General features: G+C 46.6%; 1 long non-coding RNA gene across 1 annotated transcript; it reads left to right on the top strand.

Moving 5' to 3' along the window:
- The first annotated feature begins 1,054 nt into the window (after positions 1-1,054).
- LOC145529745 (uncharacterized) lies at positions 1,055-15,387 on the top strand. Its single transcript, XR_014071327.1, has 5 exons — positions 1,055-1,461; positions 1,562-1,640; positions 2,376-2,806; positions 11,125-11,211; positions 14,824-15,387. It is a non-coding gene; the product is annotated as an uncharacterized LOC145529745 (long non-coding RNA).
- Positions 15,388-17,136: the final 1,749 nt, after the last annotated feature.

Genomic DNA, 17,136 nt, shown 5'->3' with positions numbered 1-17,136 from the left:
GACACCGGGGGAGCTGATACTGGGGAGCAGAGAGCGGACCCTCTGGAACTAGGGCTCCCAGTTGGTGGAGGTAAGGAGATTTGAGCTCGGAGACTAAGGAGATGTTGAGGTTTCCCGCGGGGACTCGGGGTTCCAGGGTTCCGCATCCCGAGGAGAAGCCCCGGCCGCCGGGGCGGACTCAGGAGTGGAGAGCGCGGTCTGCCTCCGGCCTGCCTGCGGCCTCCAGCTTCGCGGGCCGGGGCCTCAGCATAGGAGAAGCCCAGCTTTCAGTTCTGCCTCCCCGGTCTCCAATCACCCTCTACCCCTTTAGCTACGCGGGCCCCGGGGCAAATTCCTGAGCTCTCCGTTTCCTCTGTCTTCCCTGGTGCCTCAGAAGGTAAAGAATCTGCCTACAACGCAGGAGACCCAGGTTAGATCCCTGGGTCAGAAAAATCTCCTGGCGGAGGACATGGCAACCCACTCCAGTATTCTGGCCTGGAAAATTCCATGGACAGAGGAGCCTGGTGGACAATAGTCCACAGTCCATGGGGTCTCAAAGAGTCGGACATGACTGAGCGACTAACATTCTGGAATATAATGGGCTCAACGCGAGGATGAAATGAGATGGTGTCTTTCAAGTTTACTGCCGGCCCGGCGCACAGTGGTGGGGGAGGCCGAGAGGAGATGCTGTTGCCAGTGGAGGCCGCCTCCTCCCCACCCCCTCGCCCCGGTCCGCCCCGCCCAGGAGACCCAGGAGACCCAGGAGACCCAGGGAGGCGGCGGAGGGCGGGCCGACTCTCCAGGTGGGCCTGGAAGACAGCGAGGAGGGGACAGAGCTCCGGCCGGAGCCACGCGGGGCCTCACCTGACCGGATGGGGCTTGCGGTCCGACACCCCCGGCCTCCCAGGCCCCAGACCCGCGTGCGGCTGGACGTGCGTTCCCAGTCCGCGTGGCCGCTCTCGGCCATGGGCTGGCGGACGCGAACCGCGGACCGAGGGCGCCCGGAGCTACCAGCCGAACCCCCGCGTGGCCCAGGTTCCGGGTGAGGAGGCCTGAACGACGACGAGCCCTCCCTGGAGCCCGAAAAAAGAGTCAGCCGGCCGGGGCTCAAGGGACCGCCGGGTGCCGGGACCCACAGTGACCAGAGTACCTACCTCCCCGGTGGGGCCGGCGGCCTCACTCCGCTCCTGGGCTTGGTGAGCTCGTCCCCGCGGTGGACACTTGGAGCCCTGGCGTCCAGACAGCGGCCCCAGCGCGGAAGGAGACGGCGCCAGTCCACGCCTGCCGTCCGGCGCAGGACCTACGCGCTGGACCGCGGACCCCACCTCTCCGCCTGGAATCTGCCGTCTGCCATGAGATACCATCGTGGAGCCGCGGCACCGTCCAGGCTCAGCCACAGCTGCCCTCTCTGATTCCGGAAACCCCGCCCTGGCACCGCGCCACACCACCAGCCACCAGGAGCCATGGAAGGCGCGAGCCGCGGTAAACTCCGGGTCTCCTCGTGCAGAGCATCGGGAAATCAGGGTACCGGCCACACTGCGCAAAATCCCCTTTTCTTTTGCGGTATTATTCCTTCCTGTAGATCTGCTAACGGTTTCACCAGGAAGTTCTCACCTTGAAAGCCAAGTTCATACCACGCAGTAACCACAACTGAATTCGAGGTGATTTGGGGGATGAGGGTGGCATCTGTAATTCTCTTGCCCCTTCAGATCCGGGCCTGGCGCCTGAATGCGCTCTTGACTGGGCTCCTCCTCTGGGCCAGCACCTCCATAAGCCTGCAGTGTTTGCCCTGAAAGCACCCAGTTTTGGAAAGCAGGGTCACCTCTCCTCCTGATGTCCCTCACGGTCACGCAGATTGGATAGATTACCGGTGAATTTATCACGGTGAACAGGAGTCACTCGGGTTCCCCTAATTTCTCCCTGTACACAACAGAGGGCTGTGTTGATTTCCCAGATTAATCTTGACCCTCTTAGTCCAGCGCTGTCACTCTCTCCATATGCTCTCCTTCAACTAATTCTGTTCAGTGCATTTGCTGAGGTGAAATCTAACTATTACAGTGCCCTTTGCCTTTGTTCTTTCATTCCCATTCTCTTCCTCCTTTTCTTTCCCTCCAGATCTGTGTTTCTATGTAGGTGTGCGTATGCCTTAGGGTGAGCTTCCATCTTCATTTCTCCGTTTGTCTGTTGGCCTGTGTGCATTTGTGTGCATGTGTTTAGGATGTGTCTTACGTGGGTTGCAGTGGTGGCACTGATCATTGTGTGTGTAGGGACCAGGGACACCTTCCTATACACTTTCTCCCCCCACCCAGGACAGCTTGATGACAGTGCTTCTGATGCAAACTGGCCCCTCAGGTAATTGTGTCAATTCTGTGTGTTGACACTGTGTTTTCGGGCAGGAAAATCAGTCTTCAGAAGAACACATGTTGGGGACTTGAGTAGAAGCTGGCTGATTGCTCAAGTATTGCACGATTGCCTAAGGAATTGAAATTGTTTTTCTTTCTAAGAAAAAAGTTCACAACTGAGTCTTTCATACTTCAAAGACTGAGAAACCATCCTGAAAATCCAATACTTTGAAGGGTCGGAAGAGGGAAGTACAGAGTTGACACTAATCAAATTTTACTCAAAGCTATTCTGACAAGCTAGATGTGGGAGCAATGAGCCTAAGGGGACACTGAGGCAGTGCAGCAGGAAGCAGAAGGGCTTCCTGGCAACAGAACTGGGAGTGATGGAGCCTCTCAACTGGCAGCCAGCGTTCAGGAAATTACCACCGGAGGATGGTTTGAGCCACAGGAAGTGATCTGCTGTTGACTCCTAGTAGGAAGAAGAGGTGAGGCTATACAAATAGTGGCTACCACTAGCTGTTTTAAGAGTGAAAGTGACTGATATGGGTCTTTTGGATTACCTAGTGATTACCTATCAATACCAAGTTCCCTTATTAAAGTGTGCTATGTTTATATATCATGAAAGAGAATAGGTGTAATCAAATTTTATTCCTTTTTAAGTTAAAATTATTTTTCTTTATAAGTGAAATGCCATGACTTTTATAGTCTTTATTTTTTTGGGCTGCATCATGTGGTATGCAGAATCTTAATTCCCTGACCAGGGATGGAACCCAGGCCTGCTGCATTGTGAGCATGGAGTGACTGGCCTGCTGGGGAAGATCCTAAATTCACTTTTCAGTAGAGTTGCTTAGAGTCTTTCCCTAAATGCAGAACATGTGGACACCTTAAATATATGCCATATTATCAGAATGCAGTCAAGATTCTTGCCTGCATCATAGAACACACTGAACTCTCACATCTAGATAATTACACACATAAAGTTGTAACAGTAATTTTTCTGTGATTAATTTATAGCAATTGAAAATCTGTTATTTTTCTGAATTCTCAATTAATCTTACACCCAAGGGAATGAGAATTTGAAAAATCATTTACCCTATTTACACATGCTCTAAAAAATTCAGAAGTTTCACACCTCTAGATATGTCTGGAAATACTGCCAATTTGAAATTGATGTATTACATGGAACTATTTCCTCCTTGGTAGTTCTAGAAATGCAATAAAAGGTATAAAATAAGCTCCAAGGTTTAAAAATAAATAGAAAATACAACTGAATTTATTACAATCAACAAATATATTATTTTAATTTAATGTTGAAAGTCTAATTTGCTAGACCAGAAGTACAGTAGGTTATTTTTCCTCTGGATGAGGAGACACAAGAACACACAGATGTTATAAAGCACAAGCCAGCTTTCACGCTGCCAGATGTCCTGAGATCCAGTGGAGGAGAGAGGGAAGGATGTCTGGACAAATACAGAGATTAACAGTGCTGTTTCTCAGTGCTCTGGTCAGGGTTTAACTTCTCCTTTTGCATCCACTATTTATGGCAATTTTGAATGAGGGCAAATAACTTAATCCCTTTGAGCTTGTCTACTTGCCTGTGAATTACTGATAATGACACCTCCTGTGATTGATCTGCAATCTGCATGCATGCTCATTCATGTCCAACTCTTTTTGACCCTGTGGACTGTAGCCTGCTAGGCTCCTCTGCCCATGGTATTCTTCCAGCAAGAATACTGGAGTGGGTTGCCATTCCCTCCCGCAGGCAATCTTTCCCACCCAGGGATTGAACCCATGTCTCCTGCATTGGCAGGCAGGTTCTTTACCCCTTAGCCACTTGAGAAGCCCATTCTCATGTGATTGCTGAGGGTTAAATGAACTCATGTATGTACAGTGCAGACATGAGTGATCATGTGTGTACAGTACATTCAAGGTTGGTTGGTATGTTTCCTCCAGAAACTGAGATCATTCACATCTCACTTGAGCAAGAACAGAGCTTTGCTCAGTGGACCTCAGAGGTGACAAGTGACACAAAACACGTGTGTGCCCTTTTGTCAGGGACCTCAGATCCTCCCTCTGACAGGGGAGCTAGGTCTCATCCCGTATCTTCACAAGAGAGTGTCTGGGCTGAAAAACCACATTGGTGATGACCAGGCAGAAGCAAAAATCAACCACCAACTCTATCATAGAGGCAGAAGCCAGTCATGCTGAAGTTACACTTCAGACAGTACTGATGCCCCAGTTTATCTAGCGGTATGTGTAAGGCACATATGTTTTAACTAATTTAGGGATTGTCTGATGACCAAAGAAAGTGTCTTGACAAAGGGGAATTTAAACAAATTTAAACAAGGGGCCCCCAAGCTCCCTAAGATAGGTGATTGTCCCAGACCTCCTTAATAAGTCATTTCCTTTGATGTTATTGTGTGGTTAGGTTTGGCTGTGACTATTGGAAACCCCAAATAGCCGAGGCTGAAGAGTGAAGTTAATTTCGCTCCTACATGGAAGTGTGGAGGCAGGTGATTCAGGACTGGAATATTGCTTCAGAGTTGCCTGGGGCCCAGGCTTCCCAGGTGGCTCAGTAGGTAAAGAATCCGCTGCCAATGCAGGAGATACGAGTTCGATCCCTGGGATGGGAAGATACCCTACAGGAAGGCATGGCAATCTGCCCCAGTATTTTTGCCTGGAAAAAGTCCCATGGTCAGAGGAGCCTGGTGGGCTACAGTCCATGGGGTCACAAAGAGTCAGATGTGACAGAAACGACTGAACTCAGCACAGGTTATTCTGACTTCCCTTTCTGATACCATTAAATTTGCCCCCATTTCATGGTTCCATAGGGCACTCCAGCTACGACAACCACTTTCTAAGCATCAGGAGGAAAGAAACAAGGACAAAGGGTAGGCCCCTGTGATGGGTGGAATATTGATCCCTGAGAGATGGCCACTTCGTGATCCCTTGAACCTGTGGATGTGTTCTGTTATAGCACAAAAGGGTCTTTACAGATGGAGTTAAACTGGGGACCTTAACTTAATCCTGGATTATCTGGTGGGCCCAGTCTAATCATACAAAGCCTTAAGAGCAGAAAGCTTTCTCCAGCTGGATTCCAAGAGATGCAGCAGCAGAAGCATCAGATTCCATGTGTGGCAGGTGCTACTGCCAGCTCTGGGGTGCAGGACCCGTGAGCCAGGACTGGCCAGAGGCCTCCAGGGGCTAAGGGCTGCCCTCAGGTGAAGGTCAGCAAGAGAGTGGTGACCTCAGTCCTGCAACCACAGGACCTGGATTCTGCCAGCAACCTGAGTTCTTCCCAGAGCCTCCCAGCAGAGCCCAGCTGGCCAGAAACTTGACCTTGACCCTTGTGAAACCCAGAGCACAGAAACTTGCTGGTTGCAGAAACTGAGAGGTAACACATTTGTGTTGTTCTGTGCTGCTGTGCAGTGATGTGTATGCAACAATAAAAAAGGAATACCGTCCCCTTTTCTTGAATGACACTGCAAGGAGGTGACACCACACCTGCTTACACGTCATGAACAGGATTTCAGTTACATGAAACCACGTGGCTGCATGGCAGGCTGGAAAGTATAGTCTTTATTCTGCGTGGTCGTTTGTCTAATTAAAAACAGGAGGGGCAGCATTAAAGGAAGAAGGGTATCACGGATACTGGGGACAGCTTGACGTCTCCACCACTGTTACCAAGAGTCTGCATTGAAAACTTGACATCATAACTCGGTGCCTTCTGCAAAGCCCCCAAAGAAAACAGTACTCATTATACAGCCCTCGTGCTGGGATTTAGTGTCAGAAGGAAGTTTGCTTGGACAAACTTGCTTACTTTCATCAGGCCGTGAACACTGTACAAGGTATTGTTTGCCTTGTCAGTTCGAAAGCTAAAAGCTTAACTGTGTCTCCCAGCCTGGCAAAATGATTGGCTTCTATTTCTGCTTTCACCATTTGTCGCTCTTCTAGACTGTGTGTCAAATGACTGGGTATCTTTAAGTCTGCTTTTTCACTGGTAAATTGGAAGAAATACCCATCTCACAGGACTGTTGTAAGAGTTAAATAACGTATGTAAAAATTACTTTCTGGCATGGAAATGGGCCTTCAGTGTCTTTCATGGTGGTGGCGGTTTAGTCGCTCAGTCATATCTGACTCTGTGACCCCATGGACTGTAGTCCTCTAGGCTCCTCTGTCCACGGGATTCTCCAGGTGAGAACACTGGAGTGGGTTGCCATTTCCTTCTCCAGGGGATCTTCCTGACCCAGGGATGGAACTCTGGTCCCTTACATTGCAGGCAGTTTCTTTGCTGACTGAGCTACCAGGGAAGTCCCATATAATGTATTCTTTTATAATAGAAGTATATGGAGGGAAATGCCCCATATTAAGATAAATGTCCTCTGATGTATTCAAATCCTCTTGTGTATGCGTGTGCTAAATCACTTCAGTTGTGTCTGACTCTTTGCAATCCTGTGAACTATAGCCCACCAGGCTCCTCTGTCCATGGGATTCCCCAGGCAAGGATACTGGAGTGGACTTCTCTGCCTTCTTCCGGGGCATCTTCCTGACCCAGGAATTGAACCTGTGTCTCTTGTGTCTCCTGCATTGACAGGAAGGTTCTTTACCACTGAGCCGCCAGGGAAGCCCCTCAAATTCTCCTAGGCACATCTAAATCATAGAATATTGGGTCTGTTCATTCTCCCCTCCAGGACTGTCTCAAGTCTCTTTCCTCCTCAGCTTCCTCACCACCTTGGTTCCCCCTCACCCTCCTCCCTCCTCACCAGTCCCACTGTGGGAGTCTCCTTGGCTCAGGCTGCACCTTCCCCTCCACCCCGCTCTTGGCATAGGCCAGAGGGTGGTCGTGCCTCTCCATGATGCAAAGCTGCTCAGGGGCCTCCACAGTCTGAAGGTCAAGTCCAAGTCCCTCAGGCTGGACTCTCAGGCCCGTCGGTTCTCTGAGCCCATCAGTACTCGTGCAAGTCATGAACCCCCAGGGCTGCCTCTAAACAACATTCTTTTCCCTCTGACTGGAAAGGCTACCGATTCACCCTTCCTGTGCTCACCTGCCTTCCCTTTTTTCCCCCACCCTTCCTTACACTGAGGTTTATCAAGTAATAGCTCTGCCGGGCTCTGGAGCAGGCCCTAGGTTCTCTGTCAAGTCCGCTAGCTCATCAACCACTGGACGTTCTCCATGGATTTCTCCACACTTCCAGAGCATCTCTCTGTGGCAGCTCATTTCTGAGATGCCTGTGAAGCAGGTTTCTTGTCTCTACATCTTGATGTAGCCCCAGCTCACTCCAGCTGGGCCAGGCCGATGACTTGAACCAGAAAACTTCAGTAAAACAGATGCTGTGCCAGTTTCTGGCCTAGAGGAAGGCCTGGCATGTGTGCTTTTGGAAGCCACCTTGCTGATGAGGCTATGTGAAGAGGCTGCGTGGAGAGGAGCTGCCCTGGGACAGATGGAGACAGAAGCCCTGGCCTTGGGATGTCTCAGCAGAGCCTCTGGAGAGCCCCAGCCCAGCCACCATCTGACTGCAGTCATGTGAGGTCAACAGAGTTGCCCAGCCCAGTCAACGGGAAAAACTGTGAGCGGCATGGACCCCTATGTCTGCAGTGCAGTAATGGATGCCTGGGACACCCCTTCCCCAGTGGCTCAGTGGTAAAAAAAATCTGCCTGCAATGCAGGAGATGCAGGAGACACGGATTTGATCCCTGGGTTGGAAGATCTGGAGGAGGGCATAGCAACCCGCTCCAGTATTCCTGCCTGGAGAATACCATGGACAGAGGAGCCTGGCGGACTACAGTCCACGGGGTCACAAAGAGCCTGACACGTCTGAGTGACTGAGCACACACCGCACGATAGACACCTCAGACACTGCTTCCCCAGGCCCTGCTCCCACTCTTCACCCCCATGGTACCTTTGCATCCACAACTTTATCATCTTCCTCATCACCTGGCATGGTCTTCCTCCTCAAATAGAGAGTGAGTTTCTTAAGGGCAACCCTATTTCTTTCTGTTATCTGAAAAGATTCAGTATGAAAATAGAAACCACTTGAAGTATTTCAAACTAACAGTAACTCAGCACTCACAAAGTCATGGGAAGACAAGCTCCCGCTGGACTTTCGGCTTCAGAGTCTTCTTACCATGGTTATCAGAAGAGGTCTGGAAGCCCTGCTCATGGCAGCCCCACCTCCAAGAAGACAATGGCCAAACAGTAGAGTGTGGAATGTGGCCACGGAAACACTCACAGGACAGGTCAGCCATGACTATCACAGGAAGAATGACTCCTGCCCTCTCTTTGTCTTCCAGATACTACATGAGTGCATCTCACACTGGAAACTTAACTATGCCCACTGGTCGTGCTCCTAAGACTTCTGGGAAATGTAGGTTTCAGCCTCCCAGCTAATGCTCAACAGGGGAGACAGGTTTGAGAGAATCATGAGAGCCAATAGACCACACTTGTGCACTTCCAGCTCCTAACACAACATCCTGGCCGGTGCAGAGTCTTCAGGATAGACTTGCTGAATGAATAGATGAAAATACAAATTAACTGGAGTATCAGTCAGTCAGTCTAGGGACTTCGCTGATGGTCCAGTAGTTAAGACTCTGTGCTTCCAATGCAGGGGGTGTGGGTTCCATCCCTGGCTGGGGAACTAAGATCCCACATGCTACACAGTACAGCACACAGACCCACACACACAATCAGTCAGTCTGCTCTACAATTGTTGTTGTTCACTGGCTGAGTCAGGTCTGACTCTGCGAACCCATGGACTGCAGCAGGCCAGGCTCCCCTGTCCTTCACTATCTCCTGGAGTTTGCTCAGACTCATGTCCTACAATTACAGGCCTGTTATGAATTCTTTCCTGTGTTAGATGGTGGGAAGGAAAAGGTAAATATATAATTTTTAAAAAATTTTTCCCAAGAGCAAAATCTGAGCATAGAGTTGAGTCACAGCAAGGGTGGAACACAAGAATGAATTTTGTAAGGTTCTCACTGCAGTTTGTTGTGGGGTCTGCATCTTCTCCCTTGTCATAAAAGTGGTGGTGGTTTAGTCACTAAGTCATGTCCAATTCATGGGACCCCATGGATTGTAGACCACCAGGCTTCTCTGTCTATGGGATTCTCCAGGCAAGAATACTGGAGTGGGTTGCCATTTCCTGCTCCAGGGGATCTTCCCGACCCAGGGATTGAACCTGGGTCTCCTGCGCTGCAAGCCGATTCTTTGCCAACTGAGCTACGTAGGCAAATATGGAATCCATTTCAAATGTTAACTTTTCAAACTGTTTTGCAAATTGTAACCAATTTCTCCTGGAAATAAGGACGTTGCTTTTCCAAAGCCAGCCTTGTAGCTGATTCTGGAAACACAAAGTACGTTTAAAGAAAATAAATCAGCCACAAAGATCAGGTTCTTGAAAACAGTCACAACTAAGTCCCATATTGACAGGTAAACTCTATGGCTTCACCTTGAACATTATTTAACCTTGGAGGTTAAATAAAATCTCTTCACACATACTATTTATCAGGCTATCACTTAGGGTGCCATGTAGTTGTCATTTCCTCAGGGATGAGGAACTCTAGGTATCTTAGTTCAGCCAGTAATTAGTAAAGGCAGGTGAAGAGCTCATTTCAGCTGTGTTATTTTCACTGTTTAAAAAGTATTTGTTGAGTAACCAAACATATACTAGAAGAGTCTTCATCAATTCCATTAACCTCTAACCTTGTCCACTGTATATCAAATATCTGAAGGTTTGTGAGACCATATGGCCCACGTACAATTATAAGCACATCCCCCATGCAAGAGGTCTAGCCATTTGTGAAAACAAGACTAAGGGGTTTTTTTTGAGAAATTAATTGACCTGTGGAATTTTTGTCATTTATTTACATTACTGTTGTTGAGAACTTTGAGTTGCTTTATATTAATATGGGCTTCCCTGATAGCTCAGCTGGTAAAGAATCCACCTGCAATGCGGGAGACCTGGGTTCGATCCCTGGGTTGGGAAGATCCCTTGGAGAAGGGAAAGGCTACCCACTCCAGTATTCTGGCCTGGAGAATTCCATGGACAGTATAGTCCCTGGGGTCGCAAAGAGATGGACACGACTAAGCGACTTTCACACTTTATATTAACATATATATAAGGCTAGACAAAAGTACAGCCAGGGACTTCCCTGGTGATCCAGTGCTAGAACTCCACGTATCCAATGCTGCTGCTGCTGCTGCTAAGTCACTTCAGTCGTGTCCGACTCTTAGTGACTCCATGGACTGCAGCCTACCAGGCTCCTCCGTCCATGGGATTTTCCAGGCAAGAGTACTGGAGTGGGGTGTCATTGCCTTCTCCAGCACCCAATGCAGGGGGGGCCTAGTTCAGTCCCCGGTCTGGGAACTAGATCCTGCATGCCGCAACTAAGAGTTCTCATGCCACAATTAAGACCTGGCACAGCCAAATAAATACATAAATAAACATTTTTTAAAAATATAATCAAGTATTAATAAGTAGCTAACCCTGGGTTGTGGAACTGGGTATTCTTTTATATTTGACTTTAAGTTCTTCTGCATTGTTTATGTTTTTGACCATAGGGTACTCATTTTAACATTAATAATACTATTTTTAATGTTATTCATGATTGAGAGAGATTACAGATGATTTTTAAACCTTTTTCTTATTCGAACCTTACTTTTTGTGTCCAGAAGAAGTGGACATGATTTAGAACACTTTCTAAATTGTCTGCTTCTCCTACAAAAAGTGCAACAAATGTATCACATTACAGCAGGGACTGCTCTCAGAGGCCCTAAACCATTCTCCACCTCATTTATCATCCTCAGAGCTGGAAGCCTCCACAACCAGGCGGCACAGCACGTGGGAAGCCATCAGACTAAGGAAGCCAGCAGCCTGGAGAGGTCAAGGTCAAGGTGCCTGGGGGAGGGAAGGTCGCCTCTGGGGGTGGGAGGGTGTGGGGACAGGAAGACACAGCCCCACCCTTCTGTGCCTGTCATATCCCGGTCCTAGAATCTCAGGACTGTGGATTGAGTCACCTTTATCATGGGCTTCCTATGCTGTGATTTCTTACTGTGGTTTCCTGTTTCATGGTTGGTTTTTCTTCCATAAACTTGGATGGACTACGTACTATTTATCAGACCCTGTGCCAATTGTGTTAGTCGTTCAGTCATGTCCGACTCTTTGCGACCCCATGGACTGTAGCCCACCAGGCTCAGAGGAGGAATTCTCCAGGCGAGAATACTGGAGTGAGTTGCCATTTCCTTCCCCAGGAGATCTTCCTGACTCAGGAATCGAATCCAAGTCTCCTGCATTGCAGGCAGATTCTTTACCATGTGAGCTATAGGGAAGTCCCTACTGGGGGTAGAAAAAGAGAAAATATAGGATCCTTACTTTCAATAAGTCCATCATCAAATGCAAGAATCAGAGAAGGGAAAGAGTGTATTATAACACAGTGCAATGGTGCTTGCACACAGATTTATGCAAAGTGTTCGAGGAATACAGAGGAAGGGGATATCAGGCCTGGGGGACCTGGGGAATCTTGGCAAGAGTTTGAAGGAGGTGAATTGGAGAGAGGGGACCAGGGGAGGAAGTTTCATGCAGAGAGAGGAGAATAGACCAAGACCTGGAGGCCAGAGAGAGCACAGAGAAAAGACACAGGTGAATCCTAGAGTGGCTTTGAAAGTATTGCTGCTGTCAAATTACTACAAATTTAGTGGCTTTTGTTTTTGCTGTTCAGTTGCTAGATCGTGTCGGACTCTTTGCAACCCTATGTACTGCAGCATGCCAGGCTTCCCGGTCCATCACAATCTCCAGGAGTTCACTCAGATTCATGTCCACTGAATCGGTGATGCTGTCTAATCATCTCATCCTTTAGGCAACACAGACTTATCCTCTAACAGTTCTAGAGGTCGAAGTCTAAACTGTTGTCTGAACACAGGTCTGGAGGCCGTGGTCCTCTGGGAAACCCTTCCAGCTCTGGAGGCCGCTTGCACTCCTGGGCTCCCACCCCTTCCCCCACCCCACCAGCCTCTGCTTCCACAGTCAGCACACCTGTCACCAAATCTCCCCTCTCCCCACATAAACACCCTCGTGATGCTCCAGATGGTTGTCCGCATCTAAAGATCCTTAACCACAGTCCCTTCACCCTGTAACAAAACACCTGCGGGCTCCAGGTTAGGACCCCCAGCCTTGCTTGGGGCCGTTAGTCAGCCTGCCATTGTCCCCCCTGGCATGGATATCTCACCTCTTATATCAACTCTGACAAGAGTCCATCATCCGAGAAAGCCAAGTGCATCCCACTCCTGACCTGCAATTCTGGAACAGGCTAAGCCACACAGACTTCCAGGGAACTGCACCGAGTCTCCATGCTTCTTTCCCAAGCATTTCCTCCTCCTTTCATCTTGACTTTCCTCTAGTAGTTCTACCACTGCTGTGACACACAGCATACAGTCCTGTGCTTGGCCGGTGCTTAGCAAATAGGAAGGACTCGTTACAGGAATGAATGCATGAAGGAATTCAGTGCAACTAGCATCTCCCTTCTTACCATCCAGTCCTTTTGCTTCTTTTTGGATTTTCATTGTTGAGGTTATAATTTCCCAACGCGTATGATTCTTTCTGATACCAACATGGTCCATGGATTTCTTTACACTTTTCACTTTATTTACCACTTCTATGCTCTGATCCACTTTAATGTAGTTTCTGGAGAGATTTCAGGAGGCCTGTTTGGATTCCCCACTTTTGGCTAAGAGATACAGTTATGTTTTCAAAGAATAACTCTTCATATGTGTTGTATACCTCCATTTATCATTTATCTCAGAAATGGGGAATACATTTCTATATTTATGAATATAATCATACAATTATTAATGATGATATAATCAGCAAACCAGAGTGTAGACTACTCCATGGGACAAATAAACCTGTTCTCTTCAACAACTAAATTGCTAAGATATTTTTAAGAGAGAGATTGAAGTGTTAATCTCTAATTAATATAAACCAGTGATGGCTATGCATTTCTATTTTCTCCGCTTTAGAACAGGAATATCTATAGCAGTTATCCTATACTTGTCCCACCATTGTATTAACGCATGCATGCTTAGTCACTTCAGACATGTCTGACTCTTTGAGACCCTATGAGTGTAGCCTGCCAGGCTCCTCTGTCCTGGGATTCTCCAGGCAATACTGGAGTGGGTTACCAGAAGATCCTCCAGGGGATCTTTTCAACCCACGGGTCCAACCTGCATCCCCTGCATTGGCAGGAAGGTTCTTTACCACTAGCGCCACCTGGGAAGCCCCAATTATATTAATATGTAAGGCTTATTTGAGGGAGAAAAAGTGACAGAAAACTTGTCTCTAATTCATCAGTTTTCAGATTAAGTGGAACCAAACCCAAAGAAAGAGCTGAAGTCAAGGAGTCCAACATCCACCGGGACCTGATTTGTATCAGGGGACCCTGTCACGCGAGCCTGAACCCAATGCCATAGTAGGAAAGATAAAACTTGAGGAGGAGAGAGCTTGCACATGAGGAATGTAAATAATTTGTGCATGGAACTAACTTGAAAATACAGCCGCAAATCCTTTGACATTCCTCCCATAGAGAGGTGGATTTATTCTCTTCCTCTTGAATTTGAGAAGTGTGTCAGTGCTTCAACCAATGGATTGAAAATGACACTGTGTGACTTCTGAAAGTGAGTGAGTGAAAGTCTCTCAGTCATGTCCGACACTTTGCAACCCCATGGACTATACAGTCCATGGAATTCTCCAGGCCAGAATACTGGAGTGGGTAGCCTATCCCTTCTCCAGGGGATCTTCCCAACTCAGGAATCAAACCAGGGTCTCCTGCATTGCAGGTGGATTCTTTACCAGCTGAGCCACCCGGGAAGCCCTAACGTGACTTCTGAAGGTAGATAATAATATGCCACAGAGCCTCCCTCCTGCTCACTGGGATCACAAACTTCCAGAGTTCTGCACCACAATGGAAAAAGTGGATTTTACACTTTTTAAGTTTGCTGGGAGGAGGTCCAAGCCACAGGAAGAGGTTAACAATCCACAGTGATCCCAACTTTGGCTCCTTTCAGCCTGTCCACCAAATAACTGAATAAAAGAATCTCTAGGGAATTCCCCGGGCGGTCCAGTGGGTTAGGATTCATTACTTTCACTGCGTGACCCAGGTTCAATCCCTGGTTGGGGATCTAAGAACCTGCAAGCTGAGTGGTACAACCAAAGAAATAAAAATGTAAAATTAAAAAAAAAAAAGCAACCTCCAAATGATTTCTGCCCCGGGCACTCAAGTCTTCCTGAGGGTCCTGACATTGTGGAGTGGACACAAGCTATTCTTGCTGTACCTCATGTGGGTTCCTGACCCACAGAGTCCATGGACATAACAAAGTGCCTGCTGTATGACACTGAATTTCAAGTTGCTTGTGATACAGCAGAAGAGACACCACCGTATTAGTTTCCTGTGGCTGCTGTAAGAAATTATCATATATGTGCTGGCTTAAAACAACAAATTTATCCTTTCACAGTTCTTCAGGCCAGAGTCCAAAACCAGGCTGAGAACAAGATGCGGGCAGAACGCACTCTGGAGACTATGGGCAATGGTCTCATCCTCGCTTCTTCCAGCTGCTGCTGGCATGTCTTGGCTTGCTTGCAGCTTCATCAACCCCGTCTCCCAGGCCAGCCTCAGATCTCTCACTGCTGCTTGTTATCACCTTCATGTGTGTGTGTGAGAGAGAGAAATCTACTTTTGCCTCTCTGAAAAGGACACTGACAGTGGCATTTAGGGCCTGTGTGAATAATCCAGTGTAATCTCTCCATTTCAAGGTCCTTAATTTAATCATATCTGCACCGATTGTTGGGGTGGGATTTCTGGGTTTTTGTGTTTAGTTTGGTTTTGATTTCAGTGTCTATTTTCTTGGCTTGTTTGGTTTTTGCCACACAAGGTAACAGTCACTGTTTCCAGAGCTTGGCCTGTCAATGTCTTTTAGAGGGCCATTTTTCAGCCTAGATACATAAGTACATGGAAGAGGATACTGTGTAATTCTTTTGTGCACTGCCTTTTTCGATGTATGAGACAAAAAAAAAGAAAATTACTCAGATCACTAAATATTCTGAAAACTTAAATAAAAAACATTAAATAATACTGAAAACAGTGGCTTTAATGGTTATACAATATTCTACTGAACGGGTATACCATAATTTAGTTGCTCAAAATATTAATATTGAACACCTGTTTCCAACTTCCCATTTCTGGTTATTTCCCTAGATTAGTTCTAGATATGAATTTACTAAACTTGAGTGTATTTTTTAAGACTTCTAAAATATATTGCCAAATTGCCAAAGATATATCAATTTACAGTTTTATCATTAGTATAGGAAGTGCCTGCGTATCTTTCTCTCACCAGCACTGAGTATTAGACTTTTTTAAGTATTAAGTTATTTGATGATATCTCATTAGCAGTCTAGAATTTTTCTTATTATTTTGCTTTGAATTCTGTATATATCAAGGAAAATAATCCACTGACATTTTTGTAGCAAATACTTTTGTCATTTTTATTTGCTTTTAAATTTTAAAAATGATATTTCTGATAATTATGTACCATTTTATGATTCTTCCTTTGCCTTCATACTTAGAAAGTGGACCACATTCAAAGAGCAGATTCAATGGTGGCTTAAATAACACAGTGTTTGACCCCAGAAGGGCTTCCCTGGTGGTTCAGACAGTAAAGAATCTGCTTGCAGTGCTGGAGGCCTGAGTTCGATCCCTGGGTTCTTCTGTTCCTGGAGAAAGGAATGGCAACCCACTCCAGTATTCTTACCTGGGAAATCTCATGGACAGAGAAGCCTGGCAGGCTATAGTCTGTGGGGTCACAAAGAGTCAGACACAACTGAGCAACTAACACTTTCACACACACTTGACATCAGAAAGGCCTGGATCATAATCTATGTCATAGGGCTAGACGTTGGGTTTTGCAAAGATTTTGTTGTTGTTCAGTTGCTCAGTCGTGTCCGACTCTTTGCGACCCCGTGGACTGCAGCATGCCAGGCTTCCTTGTCCTTCACCATCTCCCGGAGATTGTTATTTCATTTGCAAAGATTAAATGAAATCATTTAAAGGATCAAGCACAAGGCCTGGGATGCGTAAACACTCTGTTTCTTTTCCATCTGTTTACTAGAAAATAATAGATTCAAGCAGAGCACAAAGAAATGCAAAAAAGAAAAGAAAAGAAAATATGCTCAACCTGCTTAGTAAATTATGGAACATAAAATTAAATTAGTTACCATTTTCTGTCTATCAGAGTTAAAAAATGTAAGCAATAATTTCTAGTGCAAAGAGGCCATGGAGAAAGGCAAATTCACTTATAGGCAGCTGGGAGGTACTGTGACTTGTTAAACCCTTTTGGGAAGCAATGTCTATATTTATTAAAAAATGAAAAAAGAAGTTTAAAATAATAAATTTCTCTGACCTAGGATTTCCAATTTGAGTTATCTAGCCTTTAAAAATATAAATATACAAAAGAATATATGTAAAAAGATGCTTACCCTTGTACCATTTATGATAGAAAATGCTGACAGAAACATGAATATCAATCAGTAGGAGGGAAGTAGTTGAAAAAATGTTTTCAGTCTCTACTCTCTAGAATGTAAGCTTCCCAAGACCTAAGATTTTTATCTGTGCTCTTAAAGCTGTTTCCCAGCACCTAGAACAAAATAAACATTCAAAGAAATTGGTGAATAAGGAATGAGTAAAGTTTTGGCATATAAATTTACAATGCAGCAGCCATTTAAGAGAGTCAATTGGGTTTACATATAATGACCTGGGGAAATGCCCTTGATAT

Source organism: Giraffa tippelskirchi, chromosome 12 (genome assembly GCF_054371585.1).
Source record: "Giraffa tippelskirchi isolate mGirTip1 chromosome 12, T2T-mGirTip1v1.2.pri, whole genome shotgun sequence".
Classification (NCBI taxonomy): Eukaryota; Metazoa; Chordata; class Mammalia; order Artiodactyla; family Giraffidae; genus Giraffa; species Giraffa tippelskirchi.
This window is presented reverse-complemented; position numbering and strand designations above follow the sequence as displayed.